Source organism: Lathyrus oleraceus, chromosome 3, assembly GCF_024323335.1.
Source record: "Lathyrus oleraceus cultivar Zhongwan6 chromosome 3, CAAS_Psat_ZW6_1.0, whole genome shotgun sequence".
Lineage (NCBI taxonomy): Eukaryota > Viridiplantae > Streptophyta > Magnoliopsida > Fabales > Fabaceae > Lathyrus > Lathyrus oleraceus.
The window spans coordinates 268,159,199-268,166,964 of NC_066581.1; positions in this window are offsets into that span (position 1 = coordinate 268,159,199).

The window sequence follows — 7,766 nt, forward strand, 5'->3', positions numbered from 1 at the left end:
CTTTTATTTTTTAGGAAAAACATGATTTTAATTTTTAAATTCAATTTCAAAATGATCATCATAAAATTTAATTCGATTTAGCTGAAATAAATAAGAGTAGAAACAATTGGATAAAAAGCTCAACTTTATTTAATAGAATGGTAGTCTGTAAATGACAAGACTCCGTAGATCTTTACAAAAGTTGAAAAATGGTAATTTACATAGAAAAGGGCTACATTGAATACAATGATCACTAATCCTTCTACCAAGTTTGATATCCATTATGCTCTTGGCTTCGGTTGAAGAAGACGAATCAGAACCCAATGACGTGCTGAAGAATGCAGTTACTTGCCATAAATCCCTAATTTTTGCATAAATAGCCCCAAGACGGGGTACTCAATTTATCGGGATACATTTTCTATTTTATGTCTCTAACTTTTGTCTGGATCGCCCTTTCGGGTTTTCAATCCACCGAGACGCTCATTTTTTGCCTAAGTCGCCCTTTAGGGTTTTCAACTTAGCGAGTTGTTCTTTTCTTTTTTAGGCGAAGTATTTCTTGACTACATCGGCATTCACAGGACGCGTGAGCTCTTCACTATCCATAGTTGTAAGAATCAAAGCACCACATGTAAAGGCTCTCTTAACAACATATGAGCCTTCATAATTAGGAGTCCATTTGCCCCTAGAATCTGGTTTGAAAGATAAAATCTTCTTGAGCACAAGGTCACCTTCTCTGAATGAACGAGGTCTGACCTTCTTATCAAATGCTTTCTTCATTCTTTGCTAATATAACTGACCATGAAACATGGCAGTCAACCTCTTCTCTTCAATTAAATTCAGTTGGTTATAACTGGTTTGACACCATTCAGCTTCTGTCAACTTGGCTTCCATCAAGCCACGCAATGATGGGATCTCAGCCTCTAATGGGAGCACAACTTCCATACCATAAACAAGTGAGAAAGGGGTTTCCCCTGTCGAAGTGCGGATGGATGTACCATACCCGTGCAAAGCAAATGGGATTATCTCATGTCAATCCTTGTAGGTTATAACCATCTTTTGAATGATTCTCTTGATGTTCTTATTCGCAGCTTCAACAACCTCATTCATCTTAGGTCTGTAGGGAGAGGAATTATGATGTGCAATCTTGAAGTCTTTGCAAAGAGCTTCAACCATATTATTGTTCAAGTTAGATCCATTATCAGTAATGATCTTACTTGGCACGCCATAACGGCATATAATCTGATTCTTGATAAACCTCACAACAACTTACTTGGTTACATTTGCATATGATGCCGCTTCAACCCATTTTGTGAAGTAGTCAATAGCCACCAAAATGAAACGATGTCCGTTCGAAGCTTTGGGCTCAATCATATCGATCATATCAATTCCCCACATGGAGAAAGGCCATGGGAAGGAAATGAAATTCAACAGTGTCGGAGGAACATGAACCTTATCTGCATAAATTTGACACTTGTGGCATTTCTTCACAAATTTTCAACAGTCAGATTTCATTGTCAGCCAATAGTAACCTTCTCTTAACATCTTCTTAGCCATATCATGTCCATTGGAATGAGTACCAAAGGAACCTTCATGGACTTCAGTCATCAACAGGTTTGTTTGTGTCTATCCACGCATCTGAGCAGAACCATATCAAAGTTTCTCTTGTACAACACATCACCATTCAGGTAGAAGTTGCTAGCTCATCTTCTCAAAGTCTTCTTATTTTTTGGTGATGCCCCAGGCGGGTAAATCTGACTTTGGGGAAAACACTTGATATCATGATACCACAGCTTCTCATCTTTGATCTCTTCAACAGCAAACACATGAATTAGTCCATCAAGACGCATCACAGTCAAATTGGGAACTTCATTCCAGAACTTCACCATAATCATAGAAGCCAATGTTGCAAGAGCATCTGCCATCCAGTTTTCATCTCGAGGGATATGATGAAACTCAACCTTTGTAAAGAAGGTTGAATTCCTCCTCGCATAATCTCTATATGGTATCAAACCGAGTTGATTCTTCTCCCATTCATCTTTGATTTGATTCACAACCAAAGTTGAATCTCCATAGACGTCAAAATACTTGATTCTGATATCAATGGCCTCTTCAAGCCCCATAATGCAAGCTTCATACTCATCCATATTGTCTTTACACTTTAAAGTCAATCTAGTTGAAAACGGAAAATGAGTGCCTTGAGGAGTAATAATCACTGCCCCAATTCCATTACCATATTGATTAACAGCTCCATTAAATACCATGCCCCAATAGGAACCAGATTCTGGCCCTTCTTGAAGCAATGGTTCATCACAATCTTCCATTTTCAAGTACAAGATCTCTTTGTAAGGAAAATCATAATGTACTGACTGGTAATCTTCAATCAGTTGGTGGGCCAAATAGTCAGCCAAGACACTACCCTTAATTGCTTTTTGAGATTGGTATTCAGTATCATACTCTAATAATAACATCTGCCAATGGGAAATCCTCCCAGTTAAAGCAGGATTCTCAAATATATACTTGATTGGGTCCATTTTGGATATCAACCAAGTGGTATGATTCAACATATACTGACGCAGACGCTTAGCAGCCCAAGCCAATGCGCAACAAGTCTTTTCAAGCATAGAATACCGAGTCTCACAGTCGGTGAATTTCTTACTGAGGTATTAAATTGCATATTCTTTCTTTCCAGTTTCATCTTGATGACCTAGAACACAACCCATATTCTCTTCAAGCATAGTCAAATACATGATCAATGGTCTTCCTTCAACATGCGGTGACAGAATCAGAGGTTCAAGCAGATATTATTTGATACTGTCAAAAGCTTTCTGGAAGTCTTCGGTCCAATCACAAGATTGATCTTTTCGAAGAAGCCTGAATATAGGCGCACATGTGGCAGTCATATGCGATATGAATCTTGAGATATAATTCAAACGGATGAGAAAACCTCTAACTTGCTTCTCAGTTTTGGGCACAGACATCTCTTGTATTGCTTTGACCTTGGTAGGATCAACTTCAATACCCTTCTCGCTGACGATAAAGCTTAACAACTTACTAGAACGAACAATGAATGTACACTTATTGGGATTCAAGCGGAGTTTGTACTTCCTCAAACGCTGAAATAATTTCAATAAATGCTTAACATGTTCTTCTTCATCACTTGATTTGGCAATCATGTCATCAACATATACTTCGATCTCTTTATGCATCATATCATGAAAAAGAGTAGTCATAGCTCTCTGGTATGTTGCACCAGCATTCTTTAAACCGAAAGGCATCACTCTGTAACATAATGTTCCCCAAGGTGTAATGAATGTAGTTTTCTCCATATCTTCGGGTGCCATTTTGATCTGATTATAACCGAAAAATCCATCCATAAAAGAAAAGACTTTGAATTTAGCTGTATTGTCTACCAACATGTCAATGTGTGGCAGAGGGAAATCATCTTTCGGACTAGCTTTGTTCAAATCTCTATAATCAACACACATACGGACGTTTCCATCCTTCTTAGGAATATGCACAATATTGGCCACCCATTGCGGATACTCAGTAGTAACAAGGAAACCGGCATCGATATGCTTTTACACTTCTTCTTTGATTTTTACTGCCATATCAGGATGAGGCCTTCTTAACTTCTGCTTGACTGGTGGGCATTCTGGCTTCAACGGAAATCTATGCTCCACAATCTCAGAATTCAAACCAGGCATGTCTTGATAGGACCAAGCAAACATATTTGAATACTCTCGAAGAAGATCGATCAACCCCTTCTTAACCTCGGGACACAGTTGAGACCCAATCTTGACTTCCTTCGCATCATCTTCGGTACCCAAGTTGACTAACTCAATCTGCTCTTCGAATGGCTGAATGGCTTTTTCCTCGCGCTCAAGTAGGCGAGACAATTCATCAGATACTTCATCATCAATCTCTTCCTCAGCCTCAAACATAGGGAATTCAAGGTTTGGATAAAGAGTAGGACCATTGTATTCAATGGGTTTAGAAACCAACCTGCATAATGATTTGATATTTTGAATTTAGAGAAGTGAATTGTGACCAAATATTATTCATATGGACAATTATTATTTATTTAATCATGTTTTATGTGATTACCATTTTCAGAAAAGCAAAAGGTAAAAATAAAACATCATAGATGTGGATGAATAAAATTGCATTTTATTGATGATAAAAAATTGAAAAATGCCCAACAATGTTCACTTCTCCCTTAGGTATAGGAGAAGGATTTTCTCAAAAATAATGAAAACAAATTACTTAGAGAGATGGACAATAACAGGACCATTAACAGCAACCCAATTGTTGCAAGCCTTTCCGTGCGTTACAAACTTGGCGTAGTCTTCATCCTCATCACCCTCGACCACAACAGTTGAGTGTTGTTCATTACCATGGATGAATCCTCCGCTACAGAAACTCGGTTTCATATCTTCAACTTAAACATGAGACAACCCTTACTGATCAGTACAACCATCTTCAATAATTTTCTGCACATCTTTGAAAGAGGACATGGGTGCCCCAGTTTTCTTCACTTCAGCAATAGATAGAGCTTGGAACGGAGTTCCAACCTCCTCTTCAGCTTCAACATACGAAAAAGACGACAGATGGCTCACCAACAACGCTTTCTCTCCACCCATAATGACAAGCCTGTCATTCTTCACAAATTTCAATTTCTGATGCAGGGTAGATGTTACAGCTCCAGCCTCATGGATCCATGGCCTTCCTAACAAGCAGCTATAGGCCGAGTGGATATCCATTACTTGAAAAGTAATCTGAAAATCACTCGGACATATCTTCACCGGAAGGTCCACTTCTCCTATAACAGTCTTACGAGAACCATCAAAAGCTTTGAAGATTACACCACTATACCTTATTGGGGCGCCTTGATATGATAATCTTGACATAGTCGATTTGGGGAGTACATTAAAAGAAGAATCGATATAAACCAAAACATTTGACAACGCATCCTCATTGCAATTCATCGATATATGTAGTGCCAGATTGTGATTTTTGCCTTCCTTAGGAAGTTCTTCGTCACAAAAGCTCAAGTTGTTTAAGGAAGTAATGTTAGCCACAATATGGTCAAATTGATCCACAGTTACATCATGCTCGACATAAGCCTGCTCCAACACTCTTTGCAATGCTTCTCTGTGCGCTTCAGAATTCATGAGCAAAGACAACACTAAAATTTTCGAAGGAGTTTGGAGCAGGTGCTCCACCATATTAAATTCACTCTTCTTGATTAATCTTAGTACCTCATCATCAACGTTAGGCTTCAATTTGCTGGACTCGCCAGACTGACACATTGGAACACTAACCGGATTCACCACAGGCACATCAACTTTCTTACCAACAGATACATCTTCTATCACCTCTTTCGGAAAGACGGGTCTAAAAACCCAAACGCTACGGGTCACCTTCGTAACATCAGCAATGTTCACAATAGAATTGGTCGCAGGCAACGAAACCTCTTGACTGTTCTCTATCATGGTAGCATTATACTGGTACAAAACAGCTCTATTAGATGCATACGGGACGGGGCCCACTAACTGTATCACTAACGGCGATACCGATCTATTGATGTTGTTACTGCTACTGCTGTCAAATTGAATCTCTACCCGCTCCAGGGTCTTAAACACTGGTACTATAACATTCACATCATCTATATCCCTCAATTTTTGAATCTGGATTACATTCTCATCCATCAACTTCTGGATATCTCTCTTGACGATCGAGCACCAACGGGGGTTTACACTACAAATTGCACAATTATCATGGCCGTGCTCATAATCACTGATGGTACACAAGGCCTTATGCATCTCTACCAAGGACCGATAAATCGTCGCACATCGAACACTCGGAAACTTCTTGGATAACCATCTACCATATTAATAGATGAATTACCATGAGTGGGCAATGGGTTAGATTTTGCATTCGGGGCACGGTCCTCGAAGGACACCATCCCAATCTTCACTAGCTTCTGGACCTTATACTTCAATGGGTAACAATTTTCAATATCATGACCGGGAGCTCCTTGATGAAAGGCGCAACAGAGTTTTGGCTTATACCACCATGGAAGTGGTTCTGGAATTTGCGGCGAATTCCTTGGTTGGAGTAGGTTCTTGAGAACCAAATACGGGTAGAGTTCGGCGTATGGCATAGGAATAGGGTCAAAAGAGACCTTCTTCCTCTTGAAACTCTGTTGTTGTTGATGATTATTGGTGTTGTTGTTGTAGTTGGTTCTTTGTTGCGGTTGTTATTGACGTTGTTGTTGAACTGGCATTGATTGATTGTTGGAAAACACTGGAATAACTGACGAAACCTGGTCATGATGCTGACACGGTGGCAGATTTCTTTTGACATGAGGCCTCCTCTGCCTCCCTATTGGCACTACGTTGGTTTCACCTTCCTTCTTTATGGTGAAACTACTCCCATACTTCTTGCTTGATGACACCTCTTCTTTAGATAGACGTCCCTCTCAGACTCCTTCTTCCAACCTCATCCCCATGTTTACCATTTCGGTAAAATCACTGGGGGCACTAGCAATCATGCGCTCGTAATAAAACAAACTTAGGGTCTTAAGGAAAATCTTGGTCATCTTTTTCTCTTCCAACGGAGGATTAATCTGAGCAGCAAGCTCTCTCCACCTTTAGGCATACTCTTTGAATGTATTTTTGTCCTTCTGAGACATAGACCTTAGCTGGTCTCTATCAGGCGCCATGTCCACATTGTACTTATACTGCTTCATAAAATCTTCACCCAAATCATTAAATCTGCAAACACTTGCACTATCTAGCCCCATGTACCACCTCAAAGCGGCACCAGACAGACTGTCTTGGAAGTAGTGAATCAATAACATATCATTATCAGTTTGCGTTGACATTTTCCTGGCATACATGACAAGATGGCTAAGTGGATAAGTATTTCCCTTGTACTTTTCAAAGTCAGGGACTTTGAACTTCATCGGGATCTTGACATTCGACACTAAGCAAAGTTCAGCAGCACTATTACCGAACAAGTCTTTTCCTCTCAACGTCTTCAATTCCTTTCGCAACTCAAGGAACTGATCCTTCATCTCGTCCATCTTCTCATAAACATCGGGGCCCTTAGACGACTCAGAATGATAGATGGTGTCCTCAACACGAGGCAGAGTGTGAACAACTGGAGGCGGCACAGACATGACTGAGCTAGATGCCGGTATGAAAGCAAAAGTAGGTGCAAACCCTTCGGGCATAAAATTCGGTGGCATTCTCCACAGGAATCCGGTAGGCATAATCGGACCAGGTTGGGTAGCAGCTGTAAGACCCCAATTTTGACCCTAAGATCCCTCATGAAATTTCATCATAAGCATTAGCATTGGGATCACCCCTTAGTATCCTCCTTACCCCTCCTTCATTGGGTTTGCTTTGGGAGAGATCATCAAGAACTTTGTGATTATATCATACTTGTATATTATCATTTTACTAACCAAAATACCAAAAATATGTCTTTGCATTTTCCTAACCCTTTTGTAGGTAGGGCATGATCTCATTGACTCATTGATCACATCTAGGGTTTGAGACCCTCATGAACAAAGAGCATAATCAAGAATTGATTCAAGAATGGTTATGAGCATCATATATGAGTTCCAATGTTCTCTACATGTTATATTGATCAAGGTTGCTTCAAGAGTTTGAGGGTGATTTGCCTTGGAAACCCTAGTTTGACTGGGTATCTTGAGTAACTTCTCCAAAAAGCTATCTCACCAATTGATAAAATTTATCAAGGTACACTTTAAAGTTAAT